Below are 26,787 nucleotides of genomic sequence, written 5' to 3' on the forward strand. Positions count from 1 at the left end.
CCCAACTGGTGGTCTCTGTCTTTCTCCTGCACCTGTTTTAGAATGGTGGACTGCCTGTGCTTGCAACTCCAGGGGTCCGATCCCAGCTGGATGTGGCTTAGGGAGCCCTTGCCCACAGATGCTGGCCCGTGAGATCTCTGAGCCGTGGCGGTGGCCTTTTATCCCCCTCGGTGGGCTGTTGCCTACAATCTGGACTTTGGGTGGGACAGGACCTCTAGTCCTGGCCGCAATCAGTTAATTAACCAGTTCCAGTCGCTTCTGGACCTAGCTTCAGGGTCTGAGTACCCCCCTGTGTGCACCACCCGAGAGGCCATGATTAGTGAGAGGAGGCGGGTGAGGTTCACTAGACCCACCACTGCACTAAAGAGACAAGAGGGTATAAGAAACTAAGAGGGGGTAAAGAACCAAAAATGGAGAGGATACGACTTCTAGACAATCCTTAGCGACAAGCTTCCTCCATGGAAGCTTTCATACAAATGGTTTGTATAGTCAGCAAAACTTGCTGGGATACCTGGCTATTTCAGCACAAGGGGGTGTGTCTACAAAGCAGGTACAGCTGACCTCAACTGCAGAGGAAAAAGAAAGGAAGCTACAATCAGATGTCCAATAGATGCAAATAATTTTATTCAGAACAGGTACAAATAGATCAAGACCACTGTGTAAATGTTAAAAACATACAAAAGTGCCTGTGCATTATCCTCAAATGGAAAAATATACTGATAATATAACAATAGTCATATACAAATAACAGCTCAAAGTAGGATGTATAACTGACAATGCCCAAAGAAAAAATTACTGTATATATAGATGAGCAAGCAAAATACCTTGGTCACAATTGCAAATCAATGGGCAGTGTAAACATAAACCAAGACCAATGTTAGAATACAGTCAGAACTTAGCAGCCAAGCTAAACACAGTGAAAGGGAAGATGTATTAACCCTCACTGAAAGATAAAACGAAAATGTACAGCAATTATGCATTCACTCGGGCACAGAGTCTGCCCGTAACCAATGTGATGGTCAGTGTACACACATATAGGAGCAAGGCTGGGGAGAATAATAACCATGAAATGCAAGATGTATACCTGGAGCTAGACAGCAGTGATGAGGTCAGCCGGTCACGCAGACTGCCCGATGCGCGTTTCGGCTACGCCTTCGTCAAGTGGCAAGGCTAAGGTAGGAAGTATATGTATTTAAATCAGCACACGTCAATCGGAATGCAGTGACTCATATAGTGACTCATGAGTCACCAGAAAAACCTGCGAAGCCTTCTGGCCACCGAGTCATGCCTGGGCAGTGCCGATCAAACCACATGATCAGAACACCGTCCACCCATAGTGACACAGCAGAGCGGAGGGAGCTGGAGGAGAAATGGTGCGCATGTGTGCTGGACACCCGCACGCAGATTACAAATATATGCAAAGCGGAGAAGGCTGAAAGAAGTACCGGTATATTGTGCACACCAGCCAATGATGCAACCAAAAGCAGAAAGTGTGAAAAGTATCAATAATATAGCAAGGCAAAAAGGATTAATTAATGATGTCCCATATCAACAATTTGCAAGTAATTAATGACAGTTAGTTACATATAAGTACATAAAATAATTCATGGTCAAATGAATATACATAAAGATCGCATAAATAAAAATTGTCAAAGACCACAATATAATCAATGAATAGTATAGATACATTTCATAAATATAGACACATATAGATATAGTAAATAAATAACATTCAGCAATTAGGCATAAATAATATCAAGGACAATGTAACTAAAGTAATCAATATAATCCCTGAAAAAATATATATAGCGCAATGAAGCATAATATGGAGCATTACTGCATATGTAAGGTCGCAATATACAAATATAATCCCTAATTCGACAAATTTAAGGAAATCCTATACATATGCTTAAATCAAACGATACGTCACAAATACACAAAAATGTATATGTGGCGCCCCAGAGGCTCTGGTCGCCACAGGGTACTGCATACCTCACTTAAGGTAAGGGGGGGGTTAATTACCGGTGTTCCACATTCACACTCTACATCCAGCTTAGGAGCCTTCACGCAGGGTGGGATGGCTCAGGGTAGGCAGCAGGTGGCCATCACAATGCATGGGACTTCCCAGGTCACTGAAGCCAGCCACCTGGGGGGCGGGTTCCATTGGGGGTAGAAGGAGGCGCAACACACTCAGACAACTCAGACAAGTTGGGACCTAACTGCTGAGGGGGACATCCTAGGAAAAGGACATTCTCGCTCTCTCTCTTTCTTCAAACACCGGTGGAGGCTCCCTTACTTGCTTGGGATTGACTGGAGCCCATGACGGCAGAGAACAACACCTGGGTGCAGCTTTAAATCAGTGAGTAAAAGAACCTGGTACCGCAATTGCCGACTCAGACTCAGATTAGCGACGCCATTGCCCCGCACTCCGGCTCTCCCAGGGACTGCCATATCACCGTCATCCACCCGGGGCCCACTCCGACTGTGGGGAGCGACACTATCCCGGCTGCCATAACACCTGCCCTGGCGAGGAATTCTGCAGCGGCGGCTACTCCCTGGCCGCATACCAAAGGTGGCATCACAACAAACTTTCCCCAAAGACTCCGCTTTCCCTTCATTTGCTTTATACCTCGGGGCAACAGAACCGGGCAAGGCCACCCGTGACAACGCCTCACCCGACCCGCAATGGCCCGGCTATGAGTAAGTTAAGCACCTGCCCCGTGGGGCGCTACATATACGTATAAAGGAGACTGGACAGTTCTTAAGGCTGCAGCGTGTCTGTTCAACTGACGAGGACTTTGATAGATAGGCCGCTGACCTTACGGACAGATTTAGGGAGCAGGTATACAGCACGAGATTGATAAAACAAGTATATCACAGGGCTAAACATTCTAAACAGAAGGGGTCTCAATACTGCTTCCTACACACAGCAGGGACCTACACACAGCCTTTTACGCACAGTAGGGGCCTCAATACAGCCTCCTACACACAGCAGGGGCCTAAATACAGCTGCCTACACACAGCAGGGTATCCCCACACAGCCTCCTACACACAGCAGAGGCCTCCACACAGCCTCCTACACACAGCAGGGTGTCCCCACACAGCCTCCTACACACAGCAGGGTGTCTCCACACAGCCTCCTATGCACAGCAGGGGGTCCCCACACAGCCTCTTGCACACATCAGGGGCCTCAACACAGCCTCCTATGCACAACAGGGGCCTCCACACAGCCTACTATGCACAGCAGGGTGTCAACACACAGCCTCCTTCGCACAGCAGGGGCCTCCACACAGCCTACTATGCACAGCAGGGTGTCAGCACAAAGCCTCCTATACACAGCAAGGGCCCCCACTCGCCCAGTGTGGCATCCACAATGTATTCCAGCCAAATTAGCAATAATAAAAAAAATCAAATAAAGCTCTTGCTAAAAAATTAGCAAATTTCCTTGAAAAAATAAAAAAATGTAACCCTTCTATCATCCTAACAAAATGAAAGGATATCTGAAAAAATGATTCTGACTAGAGTTGAGTGCAGTTCGTGGTTCGTGGTTCTCCAGTTCGCGGTTCGAGTGATTTTGGGGGCTGTTCTAGATCGAACTAGAACTCGAGCTTTTTGCTAAAGCTCGATAGTTCTAGTTACGTTCGAGAACGGTTCTATTAGCAAAAAGCCAAGCTAATTATTAGCTGGCTTTCCGCTGTAATAGTGTAAGTCACTCTGTGACTTACACTATTATGAAATTTCGGCGTGTAGTGTGCGAGAACAGCGCATTCAGATCACTGCTGCTGGGATAATGGCGATCGACATTTGCGCGTGCGTGTAGTGGGGCGGGCCAGCATGTCAGCCAATCCCAGACACACACACAGCTAAGTGGACTTTTAGCCAGAGAAGCAACGGCATGTGTGATAGGATGTCCATGTCACATGTCCCTGCATTATAAATACGGGCATCTGCTCGTCTGGACGCCATTATCTGCCTTCTGCGTCTGGGTGTCAGTCACCGCAGGTGCAGCTCCTGTCTCCGATACTGCTGTGTACGCTCTACACACAGCGCTATACAGAATAGGGATAGAAGTTTCTTTCAGCCCTTGTAAGGGCTAATAACAGCAGGCTCAGAGCCATAGGTGACAGTCAGGTCTGTGGAAAGAGGTTTTAACAACTACAGATAAGAGCATCTATGTAGCTAAGGTCAGGGAGTTCCTTGCTGCATTTCACCATTAGGAGGGATAGAAAATGAGGCTTCCTTTCCTCTACACTGACCCACAACCCGGCCACTGTACCCTCCTGCCTTTTGCACACTCAAGCTCATTGTTACTAAGCCATTATACTAGCAAACACTGAGGAAACTTAGTGGCATCCTCAAAGTGGCTGTTGGACTTCCATTAGTGTCCCACTAGTGCAAATCTATTTGCAGCACCTCTGCATTGCACACTCAAGCTCATTGTTACTAAGCCATTATACTAGCAAACACTGAGGAAACTTAGTGGCATCCTAAAAGTGGCTGTTGGACTTCCATTAGTGTCCCACTAGTGCAAATCTATTTGCAGCACCTCTGCATTGCACACTCAAGCTCATTGTTACTAAGCCATTATACTAGCAAACACTGAGGAAACTTAGTGGCATCCTAAAAGTGGCTGTTGGACTTCCATTAGTGTCCCACTAGTGCAAATCTATTTGCAGCACCTCTGCATTGCACACTCAAGCTCATTGTTACTAAGCCATTATACTAGCAAACACTGAGGAAACTTAGTGGCATCCTAAAAGTGGCTGTTGAACTTCCATTAGTGTCCCACTAGTGGAAATCTATTTGCAGCACCTCTGCATTGCACCCTCAAGCTCATTGTTACTAAGCCATTATACTAGCAAACACTGAGGAAACTTAGTGGCATCCTAAAAGTGGCTGTTGGACTTCCATTAGTGTCCCACTAGTGCAAATCTATTTGCAGCACCTCTGCATTGCACACTCAAGCTCATTGTTACTAAGCCATTATACTAGCAAACACTGAGGAAACTTAGTGGCATCCTAAAAGTGGCTGTTGAACTTCCATTAGTGTCCCACTAGTGGAAATCTATTTGCAGCACCTCTGCATTGCACCCTCAAGCTCATTGTTACTAAGCCATTATACTAGCAAACACTGAGGAAACTTAGTGGCATCCTAAAAGTGGCTGTTGGACTTCCATTAGTGTCCCACTAGTGGAAATCTATTTGCAGCACCTCTGCATTGCACACTCAAGCTCATTGTTACTAAGCCATTATACTAGCAAACACTGAGGAAACTTAGTGGCATCCTCAAAGTGGCTGTTGGACTTCCATTAGTGTCCCACTAGTGCAAATCTATTTGCAGCACCTCTGCATTGCACACTCAAGCTCATTGTTACTAAGCCATTATACTAGCAAACACTGAGGAAACTTAGTGGCATCCTAAAAGTGGCTGTTGGACTTCCATTAGTGTTCCACTAGTGCAAATCTATTTGCAGCACCTCTGCATTGCACACTCAAGCTCATTGTTACTAAGCCATTATACTAGCAAACACTGAGGAAACTTAGTGGCATCCTAAAAGTGGCTGTTGGACTTCCATTAGTGTCCCACTAGTGCAAATCTATTTGCAGCACCTCTGCTTTGCACACTCAAGCTCATTGTTACTAAGCCATTATACTAGCAAACAAAATGAGTGGCAAAATGACACATGCTGGTGGAAAGGGGAACAAGCGTGTTGGAAAAGGAAAAAAAGTTTGTGTTCGTGGGGAAGGTGGCAAAGCTCCATTAACATCTGCTGAAGATAGGCCATCTTCCAGCAAAAGTAAGATGTCTACTACTTTCCGTGGACAATCGGATGTGCTCCCTTTTTTACGAACACGAACAACTGGAACAAAGGTAGATGTTGCCCAAAAAAATAAAATGCTTGAATGGATCTCAAGTGGTCCAACAAGTGCCCTCTCCTCCATCTCAACTACCGCATCCAAAAAACACCAGTCCTCTGAGTTGTCATCCCAATCACACTTGCTTTCTCCCAGCTCTCAAGTCTCCATCCGCCCTGCACAGTATGGTGGAACAGAGATGGCTGAGTCTGCAGAGCTGTTCAGTCACACTATAGCCTGGGAATCAGAGGTCTGCTCCCAAGCTACCATGAGTACAGACCAGGAAATGGTCTGCAGTGATGCCCAGAACCTTTGTGAGTCTGATTCAGGCCATGATGACCAAGTTCATGAGCATAATGTTGACCCTTATTCACAAACTGAAACACCTGTTGTAATAGACAATGAGGAACATACTGATGATGATGAGACGCAGATACCAGATTGGGATGATAACTTAAATATTCGTTCAGGGCAGGAAGTGGCTCGGTCTGAGGGGGAGGGGAGTGCAAACACAACGCTTGATGAGGAAGTTCTAGATCCCACCTACTGTCAACCCACAGTCAGGCACTCGAGGAGGTCAACAGAGGCGGTGGAGGAGGATGCTACTGACGACGAAGTTACCTTGCGCCTTCCTGGACAGAGGAGGAGTACTGGTAGCACGTCTACAACTGCATCCTCAGTCACCACTCTGCCTCTGAGCACTAGTCGGGGTGGCTCAGGAGGTCGCATGTCCTCTAAGCCTTGCCTAACCTGGTCCTTTTTTGACATAGCAAAAGATCGCCCAAATCATGTGATATGTAAAATTTGTCATGATTCTGTTAGTAGAGGGCAAAACCTCAGCAGTTTGATAACTTCTTCCATGAATCGTCACATGAATAAATATCATATGTCCCAGTGGGAAGCTCACCGTGCTGTAATGCGGCCTAGCAGAGCGGACCATCCACCGCCTGCCCCTTCCAGTGCATCCGCGCGCTCTTCATCTTCTAGGACTGTGGGGACAGCTGTCACACCTGGTTTTCCACGCACAACTTCCACCACTGTAACCGCAACAGGCAGTTTGCTTGGTAGGTCGTCAGTTGGTTTGGAAGGGGAAACAAGTGCGTGTGTACCGCTCTCTCAGACATCGATAGCACCAACATTGGATGAAGGCAACATCATGTCTACGCCTGCACTTTCCTCACAAACCTGCATTTTTCCAGGGACACCTTACTCACCACCGTCTACACACAGCAGCCAGATCTCTGTCCCTCAGATGTGGACAAACAAAAGGCCATTTCCTGCGACCCATGACAAAGCTAAGAGGTTGACTTTATCCCTCTGTAAGCTCTTGGCTACCGAAATGCTGCCTTTCCGCCTGGTGGACACACAGGATTTTAGAGACCTTATATCTGTCGCTGTGCCCCAGTACCAGATGCCAAGTCGCCACTACTTCTCTAAGAAAAGTGTGCCTGTGCTACACCAGCATATTGCACACAATATCACCGCTTCCTTGAGAAACTCTGTGTGTGAACGGGTGCATTTCACCACAGATACTTGGACCAGTAAGCATGGACAGGGACATTACATGTCGCTGACTGGGCACTGGGTAACTATGGTGATAGATGGAGAAGGGTCTGCTGCACAAGTCTTGCCGTCCTCACGACTTGTGTGTCAATCCTCTGTCCGTCCAAGTTCCTCCACTGCTTCTGCCTCCTCAACCTTGTCTGGGGCCTCCACCTCTGCCCCAAGCCTGCCTGGTCAGGCCACCAGCGTTGTAACTGCACAGAAGAAATCACGCACACCTCATTACTATGCTGGCAGCAGAGCGCAACGGCATCAGGCGGTCTTTGTCTTGAAATGTCTTGTAACTAAGAGTCACACAGCGGCTGAGTTGTGGGCAGCTCTGGAGACTGAGTTTGGTTCATATGCGCAAGAGACAACAACATCACCAAGGTCCAGACGTTCATCATCACCAAGGCGGCAGGCATGGGACCATGGGGGACAGGGATCAACAAGGGCGCATGGTAGCAGGCGAAATGTTGAGGAAGGTGCAGGAGAACATGAAGAAATGGAGGACGAACTGTCCATGGACATGGAAGCCTCAGCGGATGAGGGAGACCTTGGTCAAACTTCAGTTGAAAGAGGTTGGGGAGAAATGTCAGAGGAAGAAAGAATGGTTAGCAGTAGTGATAAGCGAGTATGCTTGTTACTACTCGGTACTCGCACGAGTATCACTGTACTCGGGCTACTCGGCGGGGACCGAGTAATCTCGCGATACTCGTGCTGTACTCGTGGTCTTCATCCCTGCATGTTGGCGCTCTTTTGAGAGCCAGCCCTCATGCAGGGATTCTCAACGCTGGCAGGAAACTAGCCAGGTCTTTCACCGGGAAGGAACAACCACGGGAAGGGCAGTCTCCAGTCAAGGAGACCACCTATACCAAACATGGTATCCATCCACAGACAGCCATTTTGGGGTATTTGCCCCTCATCAGTGTGGAGTAGGAATCTGGCTAGTGGGGGCAATGCCTAGTAAAAGACTACTTAAGCAAGCATTGTTGACCTTAGGGTCACAACCATGTTTGGTATAGGTGGTCTCCTTGACTGGAGACTGCCCTTCCCGTGGTTGTTCCTTCCCGGTGAAAGACCTGGCTAGTTTCCTGCCAGCGTTGAGAAACATGTGATGGTGTCTCCGCGGCTTTCTCATTTGCATACTTCCCAGGGGGCTTTGCTCTAGAATCACTGCGTTGAGAAACACGTGATGGTGTCTCCGCAGTGGATATGTTGATCTCCCTAAGGTCAACAATGCTTGCTTAAGTACTCATGCAGGGATTGGCTGGCAGACCACTGCAATGCCACAGCCCTGTTAGTTGTGGCATTGCAATGATTGGCCGGCCTGCACAGCGTGACCGAGCCTTTCTACTGGCGGGCGCGCTGTGCTCTGCACACAGCCATCCAGACAGTCAGTGCAGGGAGAGTGTTGCTGCTTCAGGGAAAGGTTTGCGGCCCTTTATAGCTATTTTCGTAGCAGGGCTGCAAACAGTGTGACCAGAAGTCCTTCTCAGGACTATTATAGTTGTATACAGGCAGGCAGGGTATAGCCAGGTCGGAGTACAGTAGCAGAGTCCTTCTCAGGACTATTGTTGCTGTATACAGGCAGGGTATAGCCAGGTCGGAATACAGGCTAGTGACCAGAAGAGTCCTTGTCAGAACTATTGTAGCAGTATACAGGCAGGCAGGCAGGCAGGCAGGGTATATAGCCATTCCTAGTGGTGACCGTATACCAGCCTTCATCATATCTGGGGCTGGTGTAAACAGTCTAAAACAGTCCTGATAGTGTCAGACTTCTCAGTAATTGTCGCTCCTAAAAACCTGTTAGGTTCTTAGTGCGTCCGTGCTTGCATTTAAAAACCGCACGTGTGTGCCTGTCGGTGGCAGCGTACAGGTGCACGCTTTGCACAAACTATTATATAACGCACAAGTCTAGTGTATAATACACGTCAGTCAGCAGTGTCTGATAGTGTCAGACTTCTCAGTAATTGTTGCTCCTAAAAACCTGTTAGGTTCTTAGTGCGTCTGTGCTTGCATTTAAAAACCGCACGTGTGTGCCTGTCGGTGGCAGCGTACAGGTGCACGTTTTGCACAAACTATTATATAACGCACAAGTCTAGTGAATAATACACGTCAGTCAGCAGTGTCTGATAGTGTCAGACTTCTCAGTAATTGTCGCTCCTAAAAACCTGTTAGGTTCTTAGTGCGTCCGTGCTTGCATTTAAAAACCGCACGGGTGTGCCTGTCGGTGGCAGCGTACAGGTGCACTTGTGTGCGTTTTGCACAAACTTGGATATAACGCACAAGTCTAGTGAATACACGTCAGCACAGCATTGCAAAATGCGCAAGGGCGTTGGCAACGAACAAGGAAGTGGACGTGATGGTGGTGCAGGCAGAGGCCGAGGTCGTGGGCAGGCTCTAATTTCGCCACAACAGGCCCTACCTCAGTCAGGGTTTCACCCACACTCTACAGCTCCGGAATGTCATGCTCTTCAGCCTCCTCCTCCTCCTGCGCATCCTCATCCACTTTACCCTCCACACCAGTCCCAAGCTGGAAGCACTGCAGCACTGCCTCGGCGAAGCGGCAACAGGCTGTGCTGAAGCTAATCTGCATAGGTGACAAACCCCACAATGCAGAAGAGGTGTGGACAGCTCTGAAACAGCAGGCAGATCACTGGTTCACTTCTCTGAACCTAAAGCCAGGAAAGGTCGTGTGTGACAATGGCCGGAACCTGGTGGCGACTTTGAGGCGAGGCCAGCTGACACATGTTCCATGCGTGGCCCATGTGCTCAACCTCATGGTTCAGCGGTCTCTAAAGTCATACCCAGAGCTGTCTGATCTGCTGGTAAAAGTTCGCCGCCTGTCTGCACATTTTCGAAAGTCACCTACTGCTTCAGCTGGCCTTGCCGGCTTTCAGCGCCGTTTGCATCTTCCGGCTCACAGACTGGTGTGGGATGTCCCCACGCGTTGGAATTCAACTCTGCACATGTTGGTCAGGATAGAGGGCAGTTGTTGAGTACCGGCATCACCTAAGCCATCGGGAAATGGGTCAAACGCCACACATAACACCTGAGGAGTGGAGATGGATGTCCGACCTATGTACCATCCTCCAAAACTTTGAGGACTCCACCAAGATGGTGAGTGGTGATGACGCCATTATTAGCGTCACCATAATGCTTCTCTGCCTTCTAAAACGGTCTCTGCTCAAAAACAAACATGATGCATTGCAGGCGGAGCGCGATGAGTTGGAGCAAGAAACAGTAGTGGGTGTGGGTGATAACACACAGCCCAGCCTCGTCTCCTCACAACGTGCAGTGGAGGACTATGACGAGGAGGAGGATGAAGACATGGAGCAACTCTCCGTCCAAATTGAGGATATGACATGCACACCAGTCATATCCTCGGTTCAGCGTGGCTGGCCAGAGGACAGGGTAGATGAGGAGGAGGAGGAGGAGGAGGACAGCATGTTCAGTCATCGTGTTGGTCAGGATACTGAAGTACTGGCTGTTAAGAGTTTGGCACACATGGCTGACTTTATGGTAAGCTGCCTGTCTCGTGACCCTCGCGTTAAGAACATCTTGGCCGACAATCATTACTGGTTGGTAACACTGTTAGACCCACGCTACAAGGAGAACTTTATGTCTCTTATACCCGAGGCGGAGAGGTCAGCCAAAATGCAGCAGTTCCGGAAGGCCATAGTCACGGAAGTAGGCAAAGCATTCCCCTCACAAAACGCTAGCGGCATAGGTCAGGAATCAGTGGACAACCAAGGCGTACAGCCGAGAGGGGCACAAGTCCAATCCGCCAGAGGTAAGGGAACAGTCTTTAAGATGTGGGACAGTTTTCTCAGCCCCTCACGTACCACAGCCCCTGAGGTGCGGGGTAGTGCCACAAGAAATCCTAAGTTTGCCCAGATGCTCAAGGAGTACCTTGCAGATCGAATAACTGTACTCCGACATTCCTCTGTGCCTTACAATTATTGGGTATCCAAGGTGGACACGTGGCATGAATTGGCTCTCTACGCCTTGGAAGTCCTGGCCTGCCCTGCCGCTAGCATTTTGTCAGAGCGTGTTTTTAGTGCCGCAGGTGGAATCATTACAGATAAACGCACCCGCCTGTCGACTGAAAATGCTGACAGGCTGACTCTGATCAAGATGAACAAGGGTTGGATTGGGCCAGACTTCACCACACCACCAGCAAATGAGAGCAGAATTTAAAGTTTGTAACGGGAATTTGCCATGTACCTCCACTCACCCATGGGTACACACTTCTGGACTTTGGATAATCGCTGGACTGCTCCTCCTTCTCCTCATGCGCCACCATGATGACCGTTACAATAGTTAAGCCTTTGTTTCAGGTATACCCCCAGTGGTAAATTTTTTCGCCCATTCTTTCAGAATGGACATTACAACGACAGGAGACCCGCTCCTTTGCAATGGGAACAATGTTTTGAGGCCCTCATGCACGTCTCTATCCAGGGACAACGTGGAGCCTCCCAATTTTTGGCTGCCCTGCCAAAGGGCTATACTACAATAGACCCACTTCCTTACAATGGGCACTTCAGGTTTACAGGCCCTCATGCACGTCTCTATCCAGGGACAACGTGGAGCCTCCCAATTTTTGGCTGCCCTGCCAAAGGGCTATACTACAATAGACCCACTTCCTTACAATGGGCACTTCAGGTTTACAGGTCCTCATGCACGTCTCTATCCAGGGACAACGTGGAGCCTCCCAATTTTTGGCTGCCCTGCCAAATGTCTATACTACAATAGACCCACTTCCTTACAATGGGCACTTCAGGTTTACAGGCCCTCATGCACGTCTCTATCCAGGGACAACGTGGAGCCTCCCAATTTTTGGCTGCCCTGCCAAAGGGCTATACTACAATAGACCCACTTCCTCAAAATGGGCACATTAGACTCAAGAGGCCTTCATGTACGTCTCTTCTCAGGGACATCGAAGTGCCACACAATGTTTTCACGTAAAATCTTTCATGTAATCTCCAAAAGTAACATACACCAGCTCTATCTCACTATTGGGTATGTGCTCTTAACATTTCCGCCATGAAAATTCATTTTGGTGTCATTTTGGAAGGTTTTCGGGTGAGTCCGTAAAAATGGCGTAAAACGCGGACAAAATTGTTCACAGCTGTGACTTTTGAGTGATAAATGCTTCAAGGGATCTTCCCCATGCTGTTGCCATGTCATTTGAGCACTCTTCTGAGACTTTTGTGACATTTTTAGGGTTTCTACATGCTGCCGGGGGTCATTTCATAAAAATACTCGGGTCTCCCATAGGATAACATTGGGCTCGGTGCTCGGGCCGAGTACACGAGTATCTTGGGATGCTCGGTCCGAACCTCGAGCACCCGAGCTTTTTAGTACTCGCTCATCACTAGTTAGCACCTCTATGCCACAAACACAGCGTGGACTTGGTCCGCATGGCTGTGCCAGACACATGAGCGCCTTCTTGCTGCACTACCTCCAACATGACCCTCGTATTGTCAAAATTAGAAGTGATGATGAGTACTGGCTTGCAACACTATTAGATCCCCGGTACAAGTCCAAATTTTGTGACATAATTCCAGCCATAGAAAGGGACGCACGTATGCAGGAGTATCAGCAAAAGCTGTTACTCGATCTTAACTCGGCTTTTCCACAAAACACCCGTGGTGCACAGAGTGAATCTCCCAGTTGTAACTCGACAAACATGGGACGGTCTCGTCATCTTCAACAGTCTAACCATACCAGCAGCACCGTGTCTGGTGCTGGCAACAGCAATTTTATTGAATCTTTTCATAATTTTTTTAGACCATCCTTTGCAAGGCCACCAGAGACAGCAAGTCTGACACATAGTCAACGGCTGGAAAGGATGATACAGGAGTATCTCCAAATTAACATCGATACCATGACTTTGCAACTGGAGCCTTGCTCATTTTGGGCTTCAAATCTTGAAAAATGGCCAGAGCTCTCCACTTACGCCTTGGAGATCTTGTCGTGTCCAGCTGCCAGCGTTGTCTCTGAACGTGTCTTCAGTGCTGCTGGGTGTGTGCTGACAGATAAGCGCACGCGTCTGTCCAGTGACAATGTGGACAGACTAACGTTCATCAAAATGAACAAGTCATGGATCCACAAGGAATTTACTACCCCTGTGTCATCCTGGGGAGAGTAAATGCTTGTGTATTTTGAATGTGCTTGATGAAAATCTACTTGTGAAGTGTACAACTGGGGCACAAGTGCTGCTACTGATGGGGTGGGTGTCTGTGTGGCCCAATTTTTGGAAAAAAGGGAGACTCCGCTTGGAGTAACCCTTGCTGTGTTTTTAAAAAAGAGCCAAGATGAACAAGTCATGGTTCAGCAAAGACTTTGCTACCTACCCCGGGGTCATCCTGGGAAGGGTTAAGGATGGCGTAATTTTGAATGTTGTTGATGCAAATCTACCTGTGAAGTGTACAACTAGGGCACAAGTGCTGCCATTGATGGGGTGAGTGTCTGTGTGGTCCAATTTTTGGAAAAAAGGGAGACGACCGGTTCGCTCATCTCTAATTCTGACATAAAGTAGAAACATGGGGAAAATTATTTACTGTCATCTTCTAATTCAGTAATTGGAACATCTGTATTGACTGAAGACAGAGTTTACAGGTAAATTGAGAATTTTGAGAATGAATAAGTTCAGGAGGAGAAAAAAACAAATTTCTCTAGTAAGACTTATCACAAAGTTTTCTATTTTCACGTATACTATTTATGAAGAGGGTTCAACACTACATTACTTTTTAAGGTTTTTGTGGCTCTCTCAGTAATAGGTTAATCAAGAAAAAAAAATGTATGTGATTAGTATATAAATCAGCCATTGGATTTAATTTTAATTTACTTATACCTTGCAACTTTAAAACAATATTTAAATAAATTATTAAAGGCTACAGAGCTAAATATTTCGAAACATAGTATGGATGATCTTTATGGCAGAAGATGTCAAAAAGTAGGTAGGAAGAATGAATGCAGATTTTAGAAAGCATTTTGAAAGATAATTCAGGTAAAATCACGGAGGACAGTCTGGCAGAAACTCTAGCAGATAGTACACACGTCAAGTGATGATCAACTGACTTAATATGGTAGCAATTTCGATTAATGAGCAGTATATTAACTCATTGATGACTCCCAGTAAGCCTTTTTATGGGGATCCTTAATATGATTTGCTCCAGAGTGCAGTGTTCTGGCACCAATCTAAAATAACGGCTGAGTCGGAGGTTGTGTGCCCCCATAAGAGAAATCTGAAATAGTGTTCTATTATTCCTCCCGTCAATTTTTCTAGAAACACCACTTTTATTAACAATAATAATTAATAATGCTACATACTGATAAAAGAGATATTGAAAAGTAAAATCCCTGGCCCTGACAAAAAAATTGTGCAATGCCATGAAAATGCCAAATTTTATAACTATGACATTAAAAAATTTGAAAAATTGTACAGGTCATTAACTTTACTATGCTTCAAAGGGGATGGAGATAAAAATGAAAAACAGTAATGACTGTCATCTTAAAAATGGTGTATAGTGCAATGAGAAATAGAAGAATAAAGTGTATAACTAAGAATTGGTTTGAAATACACTTTTGCCTACTGTGCTGTATCAAAGACATCATGTCAACACTGGTGTTTTACACCTGAGACCAGGGCTGGATGTGGACCAAAAAGCAGCAATGGCACACAAACCACACCAGACCACATAGTATAAAGACATCACCTCATCCCCGATCAGTGAATCTTGCGTTAATGTTGTCATTCCCCTCACCAATCTATTAAAGGAGTTATTTGAAGAGCCTCATGTGAATGGTGCGGCAGTGCATATGATCTACCACAGCTCCATTTACATTGTGCTCTTCAGAGCTACTTTTCTTGGGTTCACGGGGGTCCCAGCAGTCAGATCTGCAGTGAACGGAAAGTCCCTCCTATCCAGAAAGTAAGTGATAACTTAAAGGGAAACAACCACCTAGATTTTCATATATAAACTAAAGCCAATGCTATACTGGCACTATCATGTTGATTCTAAACATACAGTCCCTTTAGTTGTGAAGTCGGATGTATACTTTCTGAAATACAGGCAAGTAAACTTGGTGAAATACACTGTTATTTCATGTCTTTTTGCCCTTCCTCACCCCCTCTCTGTTATTACAGGGGGAGTAAGGAGGGAGGAAGGACAGGGGGGAGGAACAACAGCCAGGCAGACAGGCGGGAATAGCTAGCCAAACCCGAACCACCTATTAGATATTCCGTTGCACCTCTCTTCAAATAACAGTGCATTTCACAAAATTAACTTGCATATATTTCAGAAAGTATGCATCCGATCTCACAAATAAAGGCATGTATAGAATCCGCCTGATAGTGCCAGTATAGTGTACTATCCCCGTGTCAGCGGCCGAGCCGCTGTGGCTCGAGGGGTCTCCGTACCCGGGGGTCAACGCGGACACTCGAATTAAAAGAAGAGAGGGGGAGTATGTAGATGTACAGGGGATTAGAAAGTTTATGACGCCACCCACGGTGTTTGGTAATGTAGGAGACCACCGCTGCTGTTGGGGGAGCCCGGTGGCGATGATGTAGCAGCAGGATGTTTTAACCCCTCCGTGGGTAGGGGGTTTATGCCCCGGGGCCCGTTGGGTGTTGGTGATTGGGGTGCCGTTGGGTAGAGGAAAAAGGGCTTTTCAGCGTACTCACTCATTCCAGGAATAATATCACCGACAGCTTGTAAACCAGAATTCTGAGCACCACTGCAGCCTGGAGGGAGCACGCTGGGATCCGTGCCCTTGGTGTTGCTGTTAGCCTGTGGTCTTTTTCGTGGCACCTTCTCACTAGTTGGACCCTCAAGCTTGAAACTTTTCGGGTCCCGCTCACCCGTATGGCAAACGGAGTGAGCTTGCGCTCAGGGTTCACGCGTAGGATTTCTTTGGACTGTATTTGGGAAAGTCCTATCCCATCGGTGCACTAGTACCCCGATTTTGGAGCGGGTTGGGGATGAATCTTGAAGTCTTCAACCCCGTCGGGTAAATTACCGTGATGCGTGAAGCTACTTCCCGGCCTATGGTCCACGTACCCTTGGCAGTCTGTGCCCCTTGACATGATCCCCTGCGACCGGGGTTCCAGCTCCTACCAGTCCCAGACTAACGTCTGCCACCTAGTAAACTCCAGGATCTCTGCTCCGGACCAGTGACCTCTCTCTCCCAGAGAGTCACTTTCCACCTCCTACTCCTTTCACTCCTGTTTCACTTCTCTGTCTCTTTACTTTCCCCTACCAAACCCCATATGGGTGGCCCTATTCCCTTCAGGGCCCCCAATGGTGTGTCTGGTGGGTTCGGTGCAAAGTGTTCCTAGGATTTTGACTGGCTAAGCTGTTAGCAACACCAAAGGAGCAGGATCCGTAACCAAGGAGGAGTGGGTACTGTGCAGAAGGGCAGGTTGCACAATACCCTGTGACGACCTGATAGGCCAGGGCGTCACAATAGCACTGGCATTAGTTTATATAGGAATATCCTGGTGGTTGGTCCTCTTTAAAAACTTGGGATAACAGGCTTTACAAGATTTATTTTTATTTGCCCATAGGAATATAGAAAATAATAAACCAATAACGGCCTTCCCAAAGTGCAATGGAGCATATCTGACAACAGAACAAGAGAAGCGTTACTGTGCAGTGTATATGTGGGGATGGCGCGAGGCAGTAGTCGAGGGTGAGGAGGTGCTTCTGCTTCTCTGCAGTTCTCCTTCGAGCAAGGGAAAAGGGATTGGTCACGGTTTTTCTGGCTAGGTGTGTGGTCTTTGTGTGTGTAAGCCATACGTGTAGCTATGCTATTGAGTAGTCCAGGATCTTCCCCCTGGAGATTCACAGACACAGCTTTTGGTTTCTTTCTGAACAGTCCTTTACTAATACTTACACCCAGTATTTCTGACCCATCATTACTGCAGGCAGAACACTTGAACATTTTCAGCACAGTACATTTAACTTCAAGGCATAATTTTACTGCAGGCTGCTCTATAGTTCCTAGTACTCCTGCAGCTATTTGTACAACATTCTCCTCACTGTCTGCCACTACAGTTTCACACAATGAAAGTCATAGAGTTCCGCATGGCCATGAACTCGTTCCACCCACAGGGAGCCGTTCTGTATAACAGTTTCGACCACTGTCAGAATAGACTTGTCTATCGGTGATTCCGTGCTGACTAGTGATGGTCAGACTCACAGATACCCAGGATCGGCAGGTCCAACCAGGTTTTAAAATAAAACCTCGGTTCAGGCCCGGAATTGATCCTAGTTATCTGGCTGGATGCTGGTCCCCATATAAGTCTATGGGGCCCAGAATTAGGAGCTTAAAAATGGTGGTAGAAGAGAGGGGGATTGGAGCAGGCGTGGTATACTTACCCAGTCTCTAGAGTGGCTCTAACGCTACTTCTGGGGCTACTTATTAACCTCATACATATGCACTACTTCCCCTGCAAACTGGCAGTCCCCACGTCTCTGATTTGTTACAGTCAGATGTGCTCCACCCTGTGCGACAGCGTGTCTGATTTCTTTCAATCAGAAACACTGTGTGTGTGTGCTTCTCTATTGCTGTAAAAATAAAAAAATAAATAAATGAATGAATGAATAGGAGTACAGTCCCCCCATATTATGACACCCAGCACAGATAAAGCATACGGCTACAGGCTGCAGCCCCTAGCCATGCACTTATCCTGGCTGTGTATCAAAATAAGAGGGACCTCATGGAACTTTTTTTATTTTATTTATTTATTTAAATAAATAATTAAAAAAACTGGGGTGCAATCCTCCTCAATTTTGATACCCAGCCATGATAAAGCCAATAGATGGGAGCTGGTATTTTCAGGCTGCAGAGACCCATGCTTATTGGGTCCCCCAGCCTAAAAGTAGCTGCCTACAGCTATCCAGGATTGTGCCATCCTTTAGATGCAATAATACCAGAACTTTACCCAGCTCAACACGATTGCCCTGGTGCGGTGGCAATTGGGGTAATAAGGAGTTAATAACTGCTCAAAGCAGCCACTAAGAATGAAGGGTACAAGCAGGTTGTGTCAAGCAACTGAAATGTTACCCTCAAGTATTGAGCCACCACTAAAATTCATCAAGGTAGAACCTCTATTATTACCAGAAGCCAAATCTGTTATGTAATGTGCCTGCTATCATCTGATTGTTCAGTTAATCTCATTCTGCAGTAAAAGAACCTTGAGCCAGGGTTCTCAAATTCCATATCAGAAGAACATGGCTGCTTGGGAATGTGTTTGCAATGTGAAACATCACACACACTTAGAAAGGAACTGTTTTCACTGGTGTCTGGAAGTGTTGATGTGATATAGTGGGCTTGTGCGCCCCTGACATTTATGTATGAAGATCAGCACTTTCTCTGGCTATTATATGACTCCTGTATTTTCACCAGTTTATCCCTCTGGATGGTCTATCTCTCAATTTGTAATAACTCACGAACTATTACTCTACGAAACATTATACCTGTTATATTCACTGCTACACACAATGAAAACTGCTGTCTATGGAAATAAGTTCCCTCTGTAAGGGTAAAAATGAGATATTTTTCAATACCTCTTAAAACTTGTTTAACTGGATGGCAGAAAAGTCTCCCTTTCATTTCTGTTATGCTCTGTATTTATTCTTATCCTATTGTCTGTACATTATATAATAAAAATAATGTATCATTAACGGTGTAACTTATATTAGCCTTTAAAATATTTAGAAAATCATGTATCATTTCCCTTACACTTCACAAATGCTTACTACTTAGTGTTAGTATATCACATAAAATCCCAATAAAACACATTTGAAGAGGACCAACCATCAGGATTTTCATATACAGTTAGGTCCAGAAATATTTGGACAGTGACACAATTTTCGCGAGTTGGGCTCTGCATGCCACCACATTGGATTTGAAATGAAATGTCTACAACAGAATTCAAGTGCAGATTGTAACGTTTAATTTGAAGGTTTGAACAAAAATATCTGATAGAAATTGTAGGAATTGTACACATTTCTTTACAAACACTCCACATTTTAGGAGGTCAAAAGTAATTGGACAAATAAACCAAACCCAAGAAAAAAATTTTTATTTTCAATATTTTGTTGCGAATCCTTGGAGTCAATCACTGCCTTAAGTCTGGAACCCATGGAAATCACCAAATGCTGGGTTTCCTCCTTCTTAATGCTTTGCCAGGCCTTTACTGCCGCAGCCTTCAGGTCTTGCTTGTTTGTGGGTCTTTCCGTCTTAAGTCTGGATTTGAGCAAGTGAAATGCATGCTCAATTGGGTTAAGATCTGGTGATTGACTTGGCCATTGCAGAATGTTCCACTTTTTTGCACTCATGAACTCTTAGGTAGCTTTGGCTGTATGCTTGGGGTCATTGTCCATCTGTACTATGAAGCGCCGTCCGATCAACTTTGCGGCATTTGGCTGAATCTGGGCTGAAAGTATATCCCGGTACACTTCAGAATTCATCCGGCTACTCTTGTCTGCTGTTATGTCATCAATAAACACAAGTGACCCAGTGCCATTGAAAGCCATGCATGCCCATGCCATCACGTTGCCTCCACCATGTTTTACAGAGGATGTGGTGTGCCTTGGATCATGTGCCGTTCCCTTTCTTCTCTAAACTGTTTTCTTCCCATCATTCTGGTACAGGTTGATCTTTGTCTCATCTGTCCATAGAATACTTTTCCAGAACTGAGCTGGCTTCATGAGGTGTTTTTCAGCAAATTTATCTCTGGCCTGTCTATTTTTGGAATTGATGAATGGTTTGCATCTAGATGTGAACCCTTTGTATTTACTTTCGTGGAGTCTTCTCTTTACTGTTGACTTAGAGACAGATACACCTACTTCACTGAGAGTGTTCTGGACTTCAGTTGATGTTGTGAACGGGTTCTTCTTCACCAAAGAAAGTATGCGGCGATCATCCACCACTGTTGTCATCCGTGGACGCCCAGGCCTTTTTGAGTTCCCAAGCTCACCAGTCAATTCCTTTTTTCTCAGAATGTACCCGACTGTTGATTTTGCTACTCCAAGCATGTCTGCTATCTCTCTGATGGATTTTTTCTTTTTTTTCAGCCTCAGGATGTTCTGCTTCACCTCAATTGAGAGTTCCTTAGACCGCATGTTGTCTGGTGACAGCAACAGCTTCCAAATGCAAAACCACACACCTGTAATCAACCCCAGACCTTTTAACTACTTCATTTATTACAGGTTAACGAGGGAGACGCCTTCAGAGTTAATTGCAGCCCTTAGAGTCCCTTGTCCAATTACTTTTGGTCCCTTAAAAAAGAGCAGGCTATGCATTACAGAGCTATGATTCCTAAACCCTTTCTCCGATTTGGATGTGAAAACTCTCATATTGCAGCTGGGAGTGTGCACTTTCAGCCCATATTATATATATAATTGTATTTCTGAACATGTTTTTGTAAACAGCTAAAATAACAAAACTTGTGTCACTGTCCAAATATTTCTGGACCTAACTGTATAAACTATAGGCAGTGCTAAACTGGTGCTATCATGCTGATTCTAAACATACCTTTAGTTGTGAGATCGGAAGTATATTTTCTGAAATACAGGCAAGTAAAGTTTGTAAAAAGCACTGTTACTTGATTGATAGGTGCTGCAGAATATTTAATAGGTGGGTCGGGTTCTGCTAGTTATTCCCGCCCCTGTCTGCCTGCCTGTCCTTCCTCCCCTATCAATGTTATTACAGGGGGAGGAAGGAGGGAGGAAGGACAGGGAGGAGAAAGGATAGGCAGGCAGACAAGAGCAGGAATTACTAGCAAAACACAACCCACCTATTAGATATCCTGCAGCACCTATCAATCAAGTAACAGTGCATTTTACAAACTTTACTTGCCTGTAGTCCAGAAAGTATACATCCGATCTCAAAACTAATGGTATGTATAGAATCAGCATGATAGTGCCAATATAGCACTGGCTTTAGTTTATATATAAAAAACCTGGTAGTTGGTCCTCTTTAAGTTTGTGGGAGTAACATGAAAAAATGTGGAAAAGTACATGAGGTATGAATACTTTTTCAAAGCACTGTATAGTGCTATTTTTTATGGTCTGTATACTCTAACGATTTTCAGGGACTATAGGGAACTTTACACGCTGTGATATCGGTATCGATATCGCTAGTGAGCGTACCCGCCCCCGTCGGTTGTGCGACACGGGCAAATCGCTGCCCGTGGCACACATCGCTAGGCCCCGTCACACGAACTTCCCTTCCCTGCGACGTCGCTCTGGCCGGCGAACCGCCTCCTTTCTAAGGGGGCGGTTCGTTCGGCGTCACAGTGACGTCACACGGCAGCCGTCCAATAGATGCGGAGGGGCGGAGATGAGCTGGCGGAAGATCCCGTCCACCTCCTTCCTTCCATCTTTTCCGGTGGATGGCAGGTAAGGAGATCTTCATCATTCCTGCGGTGTCACACATAGTGAGTCGACCATCAGGGTTTTCGGTAGGGGGGTACTCTGGCGCCGGGACTACGGATACTTTACTCTCGATGGGATTATCACAGGTGGTCGGTCCCGGCTTCGTGCCCTGGGCGCTCACTCTACGGCTGTATAATGGGCTACAGGGATGATTTTGGGGATATGCGTGACGCCACCTGTGGTGTCTGGTAAGCGGGATATACAGTGCCTACAAGTAGTATTCAACCCCCTGCAGATTTAGCAGGTTTGATAAGATGCAAATAAGTTAGAGCCTGCAAACTTCAAACAAGAGCAGGATTTATTAACAGATGCATAAATCTTACAAACCAACAAGTTATGTTGCTCAGTTAAATTTTAATACGTTTTCAACATAAAAGTGTGGGTCAATTATTATTCAACCCCTAGGTTTAATATTTTGTGGAATAACCCTTGTTTGCAATTACAGCTAATAATCGTCTTTTATAAAACCTGATCAGGCCGGCACAGGTCTCTGGAGTTATCTTGGCCCACTCCTCCATGCAGATCTTCTCCAAGTTATCTAGGTTCTTTGGGTGTCTCATGTGGACTTTAATCTTGAGCTCCTTCCACAAGTTTTCAATTGGGTTAAGGTCAGGAGACTGACTAGGCCACTGCAACACCTTGATTTTTTCCCTCTTGAACCAGGCCTTGGTTTTCTTGGCTGTGTGCTTTGGGTCGTTGTCTTGTTGGAAGATGAAATGACGACCCATCTTAAGATCCTTGATGGAGGAGCGGAGGTTCTTGGCCAAAATCTCCAGGTAGGCCGTGCTATCCATCTTCCCATGGATGCGGACCAGATGGCCAGGCCCCTTGGCTGAGAAACAGCCCCACAGCATGATGCTGCCACCACCATGCTTGACTGTAGGGATGGTATTCTTGGGGTCGTATGCAGTACCATCCAGTCTCCAAACGTCACGTGTGTGGTTGGCACCAAAGATCTCGATCTTGGTCTCATCAGACCAGAGAACCTTGAACCAGTCTGTCTCAGAGTCCTCCAAGTGATCATGAGCAAACTGTAGACGAGCCTTGACATGACGCTTTGAAAGTAAAGGTACCTTACGGGCTCGTCTGGAACGGAGACCATTGCGGTGGAGTACGTTACTTATGGTATTGACTGAAACCAATGTCCCCACTGCCATGAGATCTTCCCGGAGCTCCTTCCTTGTTGTCCTTGGGTTAGCCTTGACTCTTCGGACAAGCCTGGCCTCGGCACGGGTGGAAACTTTCAAAGGCTGTCCAGGCTGTGGAAGGCTAACAGTAGTTCCATAAGCCTTCCACTTCCGGATGATGCTCCCAACAGTGGAGACAGGTAGGCCCAACTCCTTGGAAAGGGTTTTGTACCCCTTGCCAGCCTTGTGACCCTCCACGATCTTGTCTCTGATGGCCTTGGAATGCTCCTTTGTCTTTCCCATGTTGACCAAGTATGAGTGCTGTTCACAAGTTTGGGGAGGGTCTTAATTAGTCAGAATAGGCTGGAAAAAGAGATAATTAATCCAAACATGTGAAGCTCATTGTTCTTTGTGCCTGAAATACTTCTTAATACTTTAGGGGAACCAAACAGAATTCTTGTGGTTTGAGGGGTTGAATAATAAATGACCCTCTGAATAAACTTTTCACAATTTAAAAAAAAAAATAAAAAAAGAAATAACATTCTTTTTTGCTGCAGTGCATTTCACACTTCCAGGCTGATCTACAGTCCAAATGTCACAATGCCAAGTTAATTCCGAATGTGTAAACCTGCTAAATCTGCAGTGGGTTGAATACTACTTGTAGGCACTGTACCAGCGCTACCCGCGGCCGACCTCTGAGGCGATGGTGACGGCAGCTTAAGATCTCTCAGCTCCCCACAGGTGGAGCTATTTTACATCAGGGTGGAGGGTCACTGACCAGGAGGCAAGCAACCGAGCGGTGATGGCTGCCTTCTTCTCTGATGTCGCAGGGTCCTGTCGAACGGCGGAGAGACGACACACTGAATTCACATCAGTTCATACAAGTCCTTTTTACTAGCATCTAGTTTGTTTACACAGTTCACAGCAGAAACAGTTCAGTTACCAGAAGGCTAATGGTCACAAGTTTCAGAGGAGATTTAATGACAGAGTCTCTCTCTGAGGTAACCTTTCCTTGTCTCTTTCTCGGTCCCTGCTCTGAGGGCTCTGTGACTCCCTCTTTAACCCACTCGTTAGTCTCATCACTGGTTTTCCCAGGGGTCTGATGCTGCACGGTTTCTTTATCTATCCCGCAACAGCGTCGTGAACTCAGCTTGGGATTAGTAGTCAGACACTTGATGGGTACCGGGGTACTTGATGTTAAGGTGCTGTATTCCTCTGTAGTGCCTAAGCACAGTAGCGATGTGTGGTGCCGCAGGAACGACGAACAACATCGTACCTGCAGCAGCGATATTAAGGAAAGGAGCGTCATGCCAACGATCAACGATTTTGGACGTTTTTGCCATCGTTGATCGTCGCTCATTGGTGTCACACGCTGCGATGTCACTACCGGCGCCGGATGTGCGTCACTAATGACGTGACCCCGACGATATATCATTAGCAATGTCGCCGCGTGTAAAGCACCCTTTAGTCTTTAGACTGTTCTGCATGTAAGCCATGCCCCCTTGGTTAAGAACATAAAAAATAGCAAATCAAATCTTGGATCATATGAAAGATTTAAAAAGAGAATGAAATTGAGTGCCAGGAATAAAATAACAGAAAAACAGTCACTTTTTACCTTGTAAGTGGTGACAGGTCTACTTTAAATGGCATCTGGCCAAATGCTCTCATTATGAGCCAACACCATCGAGATGCCCGTATACCAAGGACATTTACTCGTCAGGTCCAAAAAGCAATCCAAAAACCTGTTTTGTTGAACCATTTTTTTCAATGTCTATGTTTGCCTTTAATGCAACCTGTCGTGTCTGCTGTAAATCCTTTCCTTACCATCTACCCTGTCAAAATGTCATCATTATCTCATTGAATTGCCTTTCAATCAAGTTGTCATTTGTTTTTTGATGCATATAAAGTGCGATTTCTACTAATGTAGAATTTCTTGAATGCAAAAGACATATTTCTAAACTAATGGTAAAAACAAAAGTAATAGATCTTGTTAAAATTTGCCAGGCAACAGTGGCAACAGAAAAAAATTGAACTGTCAAAGTTGTAATGAATGGAAGTAATTTGGCACCTTTTCCTATAAATGGCTAAAAAGGAAAAAATAAAGATTGTCTAGTGTAAGTTATATAAAAAAACTTTGATTTTAAGTGTTATACTCTTCAGACCAAATAAATTGCAAGTCGCAAAGGTTCAGAAACAGCACTCTGTCTTCTCAAAGACCATTAACATGTTTATTGTAGATGGAAAGAAAGTAAGTCTTTTGTGCTAGAGGTATTGCATTGTGAAAATACCACAAAATCGCCATAAATATGTATGAGAGTAATTTAAATGCAATTTGATCTGCCTTAAAATAAACTCAGAATGTTTCCTGCGCTGGATGCAAACAGAAAAGCGTGTATTTTTATGTATAAAGCAAATCAATGCCGTACTAACTCAGCTCCGGAAAATGAGGCAGATCATAGGGCTAAGCAGCACAGTTTTGCCTCTGGGTGACAGTAATGACATCACACAATAATGACAAAAATGAAGTAAATGCCTTACATTATGTTCCCATTATTCACACATTTATAAGCACAGACGTATCAGCAGTAACGTACATGCTTTGCCTTAAAGGTTAGGTAATAAAAAACAATAAGAAGGGATGCTAACCCTCAGCCATCCACCACAGATCTTGGTGCTCACCTAGTCATTGCTTCCTGGTCCTGTCCTTAAAGAGAATCTGTCACGTCCCCAAATGCTATTGACCTGCAAATAACCTGGGGTCAATCTGCAGAGTAAGGGTATGTGCGCACGTTGCTTTTTACCTGCTTTTTACCTGCTTTTTTGCTGCTTTTTCTTCTGCGCTGTTTAATGCCAAAATGGATGTGTTCTTCTATTCAAGCAAAGTCTATGGGAATTTGGGTTTCTTGTTCACACTATGTTGTTCAAAATGCTGCCTTTTTGTGGCAGAACTTTGGTCAAAAACTCAGCTTTTCAAAGAAGCAACATGTCAATTGTTTTTGCCATTTGGGTTTTGCACTGCAAAGCTGAGTTTTTGACCAAAGTTCTGCCACAAAAAGGCAGCATTTTGAACAACATAGTGTGAACAAGAAACCCAAATTCCCATAGACTTTGCTTGAATAGAAGAACACATCCATTTTGGCATTAAACAGCGCAGAAGAAAAAGCAGCAAAAAAGCAGGTAAAAAGCAGGTAAAAAGCAACATGCGCACATACCCTAATAGATTTCTAAAGTTGCCTGGCCACTGCACTGAAAGCCCAGCTACCAGGAGGAAATTACCTTTATTGATCCCAGTAGCCTCTGGTTTTCAGTCTCCCTTACCTTGTATTATATTATTGCAGTGGTGAGACTAGTGTTCTTGCTGGCCTTCTCACTAGCCAGGGTGAGTTCAGAGCAAGCGAGGGCTTAGGCTCGAGACGGTGATGAGGGAAAGGACCCTTATAGGGACATTAGGGAACTTAGCTTCCAGACTGAGGTGAGTTGCAGGAGATGTCCTCTCGCTCACTCCCTATCACCGGGGCCTTCCTTCTTTACCATCACCGTGGTCATCTTTGTGTTGTGTGTTACACGTTGAGTGTCTGTTCGATCTGGTGTGACAGGTGTATTGTCTTGGTGAAAGTGACCTTCTGCAATAGGAAAAACAGCTGCCATGAAGGAATGTATTTGGTTGGCCACAATGCTTATGTTAGCCTTAGATGTCCAACTGTCCATTTATAGCTATCAGAAGAGAAAGGGTGCCAAGAAAATATTCAGTTGAGCCCAGTGCATCTTAAGAGACATTTTCGTTGGTTATTTTTCAGCACATTTTG

This window comes from Anomaloglossus baeobatrachus, chromosome 3 (assembly GCF_048569485.1).
Source record: "Anomaloglossus baeobatrachus isolate aAnoBae1 chromosome 3, aAnoBae1.hap1, whole genome shotgun sequence".
NCBI classification, from domain to species: domain Eukaryota; kingdom Metazoa; phylum Chordata; class Amphibia; order Anura; family Aromobatidae; genus Anomaloglossus; species Anomaloglossus baeobatrachus.